The sequence below is a fragment of the Triticum urartu genome, chromosome 5 (assembly GCF_003073215.2).
Source record: "Triticum urartu cultivar G1812 chromosome 5, Tu2.1, whole genome shotgun sequence".
NCBI lineage: Eukaryota > Viridiplantae > Streptophyta > Magnoliopsida > Poales > Poaceae > Triticum > Triticum urartu.
The window spans coordinates 490,514,180-490,524,497 of record NC_053026.1 but is presented as its reverse complement, the minus strand read 5'-3'; the positions used below and the strand labels follow the sequence as shown (position 1 = coordinate 490,524,497).

The 10,318-nt window shown below is 49.0% G+C and overlaps 1 long non-coding RNA gene across 10 annotated transcripts; it reads right to left on the bottom strand.

Annotated features, from left to right (window-relative positions):
- Positions 1–205: 205 nt before the first annotated feature.
- LOC125510057 lies at positions 206–4,086 on the bottom strand. Of its 10 annotated transcripts, XR_007284465.1 has the most exons (7): positions 3,893–4,086; positions 3,092–3,816; positions 2,564–2,986; positions 2,255–2,411; positions 1,831–1,940; positions 782–878; positions 206–449 (listed from the first exon to the last, which is right to left on the bottom strand). It is a non-coding gene; the product is annotated as an uncharacterized LOC125510057 (long non-coding RNA). The 10 variants fall into 10 exon arrangements; XR_007284461.1 differs by having other exon boundaries at positions 206–878; XR_007284466.1 differs by lacking the exon at positions 782–878.
- Positions 4,087–10,318: the final 6,232 nt, after the last annotated feature.

The following is a 10,318-nucleotide window of genomic DNA, read 5'->3' as shown; positions in this document are numbered from 1 at the left end:
GCTCCCCCTAGTTGAATGGCTATCTACCCTGTTCAAACATTTCGCGAAGCATCACCGTGTTATCGACATGAAATAAAAAGTGCATGCCAGTGCTTAGAAATGACATGTTCATTGTCATTATAAAAAATGGTTAATTTAAATATCAATCCTGTTGAAGGCAAATTAAGGAGTTAATTATAATTTAGATTCAGATACAATAGACAGATACGTAAGATGCATCACTATTATGTGGATAAATAAGTTCAATGAATACATGTTAGAATTGCAACACGATGATGTTGTTCATACCAAATAGTATCCCATCGCTACTCATGTGTCTATGAGTTATGGATCATACAGGAAGATACAATATCTTGGTAGTTCGTGCAATGCATAAAGGTAAGTTCAGGTATGAATCTTTCTTGGTGATTGTATCCCCATCAAGTCAAGTTGGTCCTTCCTGCAGCTAGCTGCAACAAGCGTTGCTCTATTACAGGTACACATATAGTAGAAGGATTTCGATTCTCTACTTTATTGTCTAAACCCAACAAGGAATAATAAAAATAATATTTGACCAAAGCTGTTGCAACTTCTCTAGCAAATTTCGATGAAGATTATCTAAAACCAAGAAGGAATAATGAAAATAATATTTGATCAAGGCTGTTGCAACTCCTCTAGCAAATTTCCGCTAAGCTCTGCTAAGCATAACATGCAATCTTACTATATGTATTATCACAGCCAACCACTAATGCACATCTTCAGCCAAATAACTACAGAGGAGTAGAGTGGAATCATACAATACCTATGACCGGGACAACAATCTTTTTTGCTGGAACTATTTTTTATGGGACCGGCCAAAACTTTTGCTGCGGCCTGGCGGGAGCGAGCCATTGTTTTTGCTGGAAATGACGAGTTTTTTGGCCGTAAACACTTTGTTGGAAGAAAATATAAATAGCATTAACTAACAGCAAGGCTATTGGATCTTGACACCAAAATAGTCAATTAAATAAGTAGAAGTTGAGAGGAACTACTGCTATTTAAAAATAGAGGCATATTCTGTTGATCAAATCAGTAGGGTTTTTTAACTGAAAAGGCCTTTCCGTTAAGCAAAAAACCTTAGATAAATCATTATTCATGCACCTTGCCAATTAGCACAAATAGAGATGCAAATTATCCCAGAGAGTTAGAAGACCCAAAAAAATTAACCCGCACATGGTGCACTCATACATAAGAGAAGACCCAAGCAGAGCGATCAAGCCATGCAATTCAAGTTATTAAAATACTAATTAGTTATTGTATCTCGACGGATAGTCTTATGTAAAAACAATTAAACGATATGGAGTAGTTTGCAAGGAGTATATACATACTATTTTTTCAAATGGGATATATACAACTATTCTCAGAGTATATACCTATGATACTGGCAATAACGATCAGTGTATACTCATTGTCACAAAGGAGTGTATGGTGTGTTTTCTTTTCAAATGATAGTATACTATTTTTCGCAAAGGGGTATAGAAGAGAGGGCCTTTCTGTATGGTGTGTTTCAGTATCGATCAACAGTATATGTTTCTTTCTGTCTTGTCGTACATATACTTCACTGCCGAGGAGAAAGTATACACCAAAAAAATTAAGTACTGAACCAAGGGAAACCTGTGAGGAGAAGCATGCATGCATCCGGTAAGAAAAAGTAAAAGTGATAAAAAGTAGTATATACTTGAACAAAATTAGTATATACTATATTATCTGAAAAAGTAAGAAGAATGAATTTCAAATCCTCGTGGCAATTTAAATGATAGACAAAAGTAGTCTTTGATGACAGATGCAAATTGATGACACTGCAGTATGTACCTCAGGTCAGACAAAGTTCCAGCGAACAGTCGAGTACGAGAAGTGTACAGCCACGCGAGGTCGGAAACATGAGGCGCAACGATAAGCCAAAAAACTTCATATTATCCAACCTTGCATTAGAATCCAAAAGGGTTCAGTGATGTGAGCCTCTCTCTCTGCTCTCTCTGTTCCTCTCATATTTCTCCTTTTTTCTCACCAAAATACAACACAAGAGAACATATGATATACATCCATCCGTCGTGATAATGACAATGCTCTATTTCTAATTGACACATTATTATGAGTCCAAACTAAATAAGGTCTCGTCAATTCTGGGATTAAGAAATTGGAAGCACCTTATATATCTGTTCTATATTGCAAAAACAACACTGCTTCATTTGACAGGACTACAACACTCAGCCGTAGAGAGAAAAGGTTGCCAAACCTGAGAATTAAACCGCAGCCTCCATGGATGAAAGTGGAATTGGACAGTCAGCTTAAGTGCTGGGGCAGCCGGGTGGTACTGTCCCTAGCTCGTTCCCTTAGCTCAAACATACTGGCTTTTGTGTCGTCGATGTCGCGTTGTAACTCAGCACTTGCACCTGCCGGTCAGAAAAATATTCGCTAATATCAAGAACTCAATCAACAAAGACTGGTTGAACCAACAATTGAGTCAGTGGTGAAGTAGATTACCAAAAGAACAAATAAGAGAACATGTATAGCATTTCCGGAGCATGTGTTTAACGCTACAAACCTGGGTTTTTTTAAAGATTGTTCATGGCCTCCCCTGCTAACCGATAAACATCTAATGAACGGTCAAAATGGGTGTGGATGGCCCTGGGTACATGAGGTGTGTAAGACCTAAAAAACAACAATACAAAGTATATTGTAAATTCCGTCAGAACTTGATTTCACCATAAAAAAAACTCACAGCTATGTTCATTTCAGAAGAAAAAAAATTAAGAACATTCAAATGTCCAGTTAAATTTTGGGAAGATGACAGTTGCTGGCACCGGATCAACCAGCAGGAGGCACGCGAGGACATGGTCATACTGGTCGCCGAGGCACAGGACGGCGGCCAGGATCTCCTCTTGCATGATACACTCATCTTCCTGTTGCTTCAATAGTTCAGTATGGTGCTGAAGACAACTTCTCCTCTTTCTCTCCATTCTCTAGGCTAATATAATCAATTAGAATGTACAGAACATGAGTAGCATCTGAACGAAGACCTTCACATTAGTGCTGGATGGAACACCAAAGGAACGAAAAAAAAGAAAAATACCTCGTGTCTGTTGGGTCAATTGACCGAACAGTTGGCGTGCAGCCGTGCAGATGGCCGCTGGATCTAGAGAAGGCGATGGACGTCGAGGCTGGAAGTTGCAATGGCATGGAGGGCAGATGTTGTATATGTCCCGCAGCACCGGCCAGAGGTTGGGGAGAGGCCGAAAGTCGGAGAAGAGGGTTTTCCATGCCGGAAATCAGAGAGGAGAGCGGGCAGTGCCCGGCATTGGGAAGGAAATAGGAGGTCGAGCTGGTGGAGCGGGGTTGGGCCTGGTCAGGGAGGAGCGACTCCAAAGGGCTGCCTTGCCATCACGGCCTCCGCTCCGCGCGGCCGCGCATGGCGGCGGCGGCGCCGTACCCATAGGCGAGGAGAGCTTGTGCTCGTGCCTGAGTGTGTGTGTGTTTCTCTGCTTTGCACTTAAAGTAACGTGGACGCCTCGCTCTCCTCCGGCTCAGCTTGCCACCCTCCTCCCGTCGCTGGCCGGCGAGATCAGCAGGTCGGACGGACTCGGCGAGCAGGGTCGGGGCATAGAGCACGGCGGTCGCAACCAGAGCATCCACGTCCGTGTCGCCGTAAGCCGAGGCCGGATTCGACGCGTTGATTCTGATGCTGCCGCGCCTCCCGCGCGTCCTCCTCCTCCTCCCGGCCGTTGCCCGCGGCGGCGAGGAGAGTGCTGAGCAGCTCGTCGTGGTGGGCGGCGCGGCGGCCGGTGGCCATGGCTGATCCTGTAGAAGAAGGGGACAGGCAATCCTTGTGTGAGGGAGAGAAACAGAGGGGAAGGAAACGGAGAAGAGGGCCAACCATAAGAGGGGGCGCGAGACGTGGAGGTCCGGCTATGGTCGACGGCGGCGCGGCGGCCGGTGGCGAGGCCGAGCGCGAAGGCAGCGCGGCGGTTAGGGGCTCTGGATCGGGAGCTCCCCTCCCGATCTGGAGCTCGGGGGCGCTGCGCGGGGGGAGGAGAGCCCGTGCGTCAGCCCACGAACGAAACGTTTATTGACCGCATACCACTTAAATTAGTACCGCGGTTAAACGTTTAAGATTTTAGCAATCCAATCACCGACCAGCATATGTCTAGTTCATTCACTCCCGTGTCCAGCCCGCTCGGGTGCCCATTGCATCTATCTACAACGATTCCACGAGCCCTCTCATGGGGCCGACGAGTGTCGTCTGACCCTAGATGAACCGATGTCTGTCCCTGCGATATCTTCTTAGCGTCCCTCATCCTCGTCTCTCCCCCATTGCTCTTCCCACACTCTCGATTCCTTCTCCCTATCCAGCGGGGAACTACCACCATGAGCAGCACTCCCAGTCCCCCTCTCAACGGTAGCCACTACTTTACTTCAAGGCCTCCCTCGTAGGCTCTCGATTCAACTTTTTTCCAAATCCGATGAACTTCTTTTTTCAAATCTGATGAACTTTTTTCAAATCCGATGAACTTTTTCATTTTTTGTGTGTTCAAAATTGATGAACTTTCGGAAATTCATGAACTGTTTTTCAGATTCGTAAATTTCAGATTCATGTGTTTTCAGTTTTGTGAACGAAAGGATGAACACCAAAAAAAACAACGAACAAAGGAAACATGAGCGAGCGATCGAAGCGAAGAAAGGAAGAGAGCGTGCTACCTGGGCCGACCCATGTCAGGCTGCGTGCGAGCGCCCGCTAAGCGGACGGGCGCATAAGGCACCGGAGAGGAGGTCTCGTCTCCTTCGTAGGTTAAACTACTCCCTTCGAGCGATGAGCTTTTGGGCCGATGTTATATTTCCAAGCCGGCCCACTTATCCACGTAAGGCAAGGCGGAGGCAGCCTGCGCTGGGCTCAATGAAGCCGACCCACATAAGGAGAGACAAAAAATTACTATTATGCATAATATAGTCCCACCTCGCCTCCTTACATTAAATCCTCCCAATTTATATACACTTTTAAGTTTTCTTGTTGTCAAGCAGCTGTCACATGAATTAATGAGCGAAGGGTGTGAGAACTAAGCAGCACTCATGGGGGACCATTCAAATCTGAGAGAAGAACAAAGGAAGGAAACCCAAATCTCTAATTAAGGAAGGCAAGCTCTCATGGGACCGTTCAAATCTGACAGAATAATAAAGAAAGGAAAGCCAAAAAAGGAATGAAAAGGATGAAATTGATCAAAGCCAAAGGAGGAAAAAAATCTCTAATTGTTGAAGGAATCCTGAGCACGGGACATATGCAACCTTGGGAACACAAAATAATCAGACGGGCGCCGCGCCGGCGATGGAAAACCTTGAAAACACGAAATAATCAGACGGGCGCCCCGCCGGCGAGGGACGACCTGAGACGGTCCATGGCAGCATGGTCGGCGTCGGTCACAGAGGAGGACGGGCGCCGACTGCTGCGCCCCGCCGGCGAGGAACGGCTCGGGACGGGCGACGGCGACCAGTGACCTGGAAGGCGGCGGCGATGCGACAACGTCCGTGGTGCTATGGCGGCATCGGCTCCCTGCTTTTTTGCTCTTGCTCATGGTGAAGGAAGAGAGGAAGAAGGTGGTGGCCTCGATCCCCAATTTTGGAAATGTTCGTTAAAGTTGAAAAATTGTTCATGAAATCCAGTAACTTTTTTAGAAAAAGAATAAAAAGACAGAAGAAAAGAGGTAAGAAAATGAAATTGACCGCACAATGGTGCGTGGCGTGGTGGTTATGGCGTGGCACACTTAACCGCTAGATCGCGGGTTCGAATCCTCGTCCTCGCACTTGATTTTTTGCATCAGTTTAGAAAAAAAAGGAATGTGGGCTGGCCCGCATGGGGAGATGTGCGTCCTGTACGATTAACGCTGTATGCGGCACTGAGTGCGCCAAATAGGATCCAGCCCTACAAAGCATAGACTGGATCAATTGTCGGACGGACATACATCACCCAAAAAAGCAAAAAGGTCAGAGAATAGTACCACCTCGGATGTAGGTAAAAAAAACTTAAAGCGTAAATTCACGGTAAGAAACGTATTGTGACGGTGAATCCATGGCGTAAATTCACGATAAGAAACGTATTGTGACGGTGAATCCACGGAGTCAATCTGTGCTTTATTATTAGGGATAGATTATAGGGAGAGACTAGTATTGTGACGGTGAATCCACGGAGTCAATCCGTGTTTTATTATTAGGGATAGATTATAGGAAGAGGCTAGTACTCCTAGTACGTACGTACTTATCCTGTTTGGGTCTAGGCCTTGCATTGCCAAACTTCGCCACACATTTTTGCCAAGCTTGCCTAAAGTTTTCAAAATGAGAAGGAGGTACACTTGCGCATGGTTGTCGCGGTCGCACCGCACCCTCACACGGTCGCTCCTGCACGCCGCGGTCGCACCGCACCCTCACACAATCGCTCATGCACGCCGCAAACCCAACCAAGGGAACGCACCCTCACTGCCACGTGCTGTCGCATGTGAACAAACCAAACTCAGCCATCCTATCGCTGACACATAATTTTCGTTTATAGAGTATGTTTATCCAACCGCATGTTGGGGAGTATCCGTACGGCCCGTGCGGTGGTCTGATGGGGAAGAAGAAGAGGTGAGGAAGAAGGAAAGAAGGGTTAGGAGACGTAGGATATTCATCCAACCGCCTGAAATGATAGACGGACCCAAGTCAGGCGACTTGCATAACAAATATATGTTTTACACAGCAAAAGATCCATAAAAACAACAACATAAAGAAAAACTATCACTGCTCGCGGAAAGAGACGGCCTCGTCGTCTTTGGCTGCCGGCGCGAACCAGCCGTCGCTGCCGACGTGTGTATCCGCACCGTGGTTGTCCACGGCCTCCAGCTACTCATTCAAGCGGAGCGTGCGGGCGCTCTGCACGGACGAGAGCACAGCCCGGTTCAAGTCGAGGACATCCGGTTCCGCCTGCAGGAGGGCCTCGATGGCAGCGGCATCCGCGCGCTCCGCGTCGAGTCGAGCCTCCGCCGCCCGGTTCAAGTCTAGGACGTCCGGTTCCGCCTGCAGGAGGGCGTCGTTGAGAGCGGCATCCGAGCGCTCTGCGTCGAGTCGAGCCTTTGCCGCCCGGTTCAAGTCCAGGATGTCCGGTTCCGCCTGCAGGAGGGCCTCGATGGCAGCGGCATCCGCGCGCTCCTCCTCAAGTTGAGCCTCCGCCGCCCGGTTCACATGCACGACATCCGGTTCGGCCTGCAGGAGAGCCTCGATGGCAGCGGCATGCGCCCGCTCCGCGTCGAGTTGAGCCTCTGCCTCCCAGTCCTCCTTTAGTATTGCCATGTTGAACCGCTGGTCCGCCTGCACCATGGGGGACTCGGACGCCGGCACGAAGTCGACGTCCATCGTCTCATACCCATCGGGGGCCTTCTGCGCCGCGACCTCCGCCATGAACATTGGATCGGCTTCCTCCTCCTCGTAGCTTGGCTCCAGAGAACTCGGGGATTGGCCCGCCGCAAAGCGAGCTTGGGAACGGAGGTCTGTGGTGCTGACAGCCGCCGCGATTTCTACGCGGCGCTCCAGCGTCAACATCTTGTAGTAAGGGATCTTGCGGCGCACCATGGCTTTCCAGCGAACTAGGGGACGCTTGATGCGGGCTAGGGGATCGAAAGGTGGGGGAATGGGCTGGAGATTTGGTGTGGTTTTAGGGCAGTGGCCGGCGTAGGCCGAGCAGCGAAGGTTCTGGTGTGAATAGTGGTTCCGGTGACGACCGGTCAATCGGTTTTGACTGTACATCGCTCTTGTCGCGTTCACGTTGCAGCCCGGCACGCTGGACCCTCCACGTCGCTCATCGAATGGAACGCGCTTCGTCTTGCGTTTTCACTCACTTGTGGGACCGTAGTTGAGAGCAAACCGACGTCCCTCCCCCTCCCCCGCCCGCGTCATTTATTATACCACCACTCCCTTCGTTTTATGCGGAGTAAATAAAAACAGAGGGAGTATACTACGGATGAGGATCCCTTAACGTGGCCAAACCCATTGAGTAACTGATATGCGGGGCCTAGCAAGCATGGGGTCCGCCAGTAAGTGACCGAAAGGGAGGGTAAGGCAGGGATATCTACGTCAGAGGATCCACTTCCACTATACTACTTTGACCAAATGTTAGAGTAATAATATATGACATGCAACTTACACAAATGTTAGAGTAATAATATATGACATGCAACTTACACAAAGCATACAGGGTCTAATGCATTTTTCGAGGCTAACTTTGACCAAATGTTAGAGTAATAATATATGACATGCAACTTACATAAAGCATACGGTCAAATTAGTATGTGAAAGGAGTTTCCAATGATATAATTTTCACATTATACATCTCATGTACTATTAATCTTGTCAATAGTCAAATTGGAAACCATCTCGAGTACAAATCTAGGAGTACGTATGAATCTAACAATATTGATTGGGCGTTGTTGAATGTTGATACCTTTTTGATCAAAGTAGAGATACTTTGACTACACATAAAACTTATATGTAAACTAGAAAGAATAGGAGGGAGTATATTGTACGTTCAAAAACGAAACGAACATTGAATACCCTTTATATATGATTTGCAGATGCTATGATCACCGGGTCAAAATTTTGAATCCGCCTTAGGTATCACGTGCCCCCACTCGTCCCCTCTCGATTTCATCACGGGGTCCGGAGATCTATTGAAAGAGGACTAGGGTGGGTACATGCGAATGATACTCGGCGGAATGTTCAAATGAGGCATGCAGGAGGATGGACTCGACTGGAGGGCGACATGATCGATGGAGAAGAGGGTTGGAGAGGAATGAGAAATAAGCAAACGCCACATGATTATACTTGAACGGCTCAAATAAACAATAAGTTGTCTCGCTTGGCCTACATAGTGAAAGGCCTAATGCGCAACGCGGAGCACTGACGCTTGAATATGGCCGGGAAAATAGGGAAACCGACATGTGGGGCACACCCGTCGGGACGACGTAGCGCAGACTAGTCCAATGGAGGAGCTGTCCCACGACCTCCTCGCCACCGACAACCGTTCATGTGGATCGTTGGGGCCAACAACGGGGCGCAGCTCCAGCACCACCTCTGGACACGGCGACCACGGTGAGCGACACACTCATATCATAGCTAGACACGGTCGGTTTCAGTGTGCCGAGGGTGGCGTTAGTGTTGTGGTACGACCAATGGTATGTTTGGTTTGTGCCCAAGGTTGCCCCGTCAAAGCATTGGGTAGCCAAAATTTTGGTTGAGGTATTGGTTGCCCATGATTTGGACAACATTGGCAAGAAAAATGAACTAGAGTTGGCTAGAGTTCATTGGCATGCCAAAGAAATGGCAACCATCCAAACAAAGATAGATCTTTGGGTCATGACCAAAATTTTGGTTGAGGTATTGGTTGCCCATGATTTGACCGACATTGGCAAGAAAAATGAATTTGAGTTGGCTAAAGTTCATTGGCATGCCAAGAAAATGGTAACCATCCAAACAAAGACCAATCTTTGGGTCATGACCAAAATTTTGGTAAGGTGCACTTTGGCCACAATCCAAACACACCCCAACACCCGACTCGTCGAGGATGCACGGGGCACCGCGACGCGTCCGCGGAGTGGTGTAGTGCGGCCAACTGCATCCTCTGGACCTGAGACCATGCCGGGTCGTCTTGCTTTTTCAATGACATGCGGGGATCGCATGTGAGCAAAGGGCATCTCCAATGTTGCCACGATCGCAGCTGACTACCCTGGCACACCAAAACCCTCGTCCCTCGCGCCGTCGCGCGGTGCGCTCCCAGCCGGCGCCAGCTGTCCGCATTCATGCCGTCCGTTCGTATGTCGTCGTTAAGAGGCTCGGTGCCCGAGGAACCAACTCCGGCGACTTAATGACGCACCCGGACGCTTGGCCTCACCGGAATGCGCTACTTAAAGCGGCAACGCCCAGCTAACCTCCACACCATAGCGCATCGTCCTCCTACCTGGCACCACATCCGCCATGACCGCAAGTGCGAACGCTCTGCGGGAGAGCTTGTCTTCGGGGATGAAGCTCGAGGTCGCCGCCCTCGCTCAAGTCGCCTCTCGCGACGCAATAGCGGCGTAGCCGGACGCGGACGCAACCGCACAAGCGGTGGCCACGCTGGCGGCCGACGACGGGAGCACCGTCAGCCACGCGTCCTACTTGCCGCCGTCCAATGTCCGGCACAGCGAAGGTCGGGGACTCCTCCGAGGATGAGTAGGGCATGGGAGGCGGTAGGCCATGGTGTGCCAACTGGCCGGTCCGTATCCCGTGTTCTACTCTTCCTCGCCGG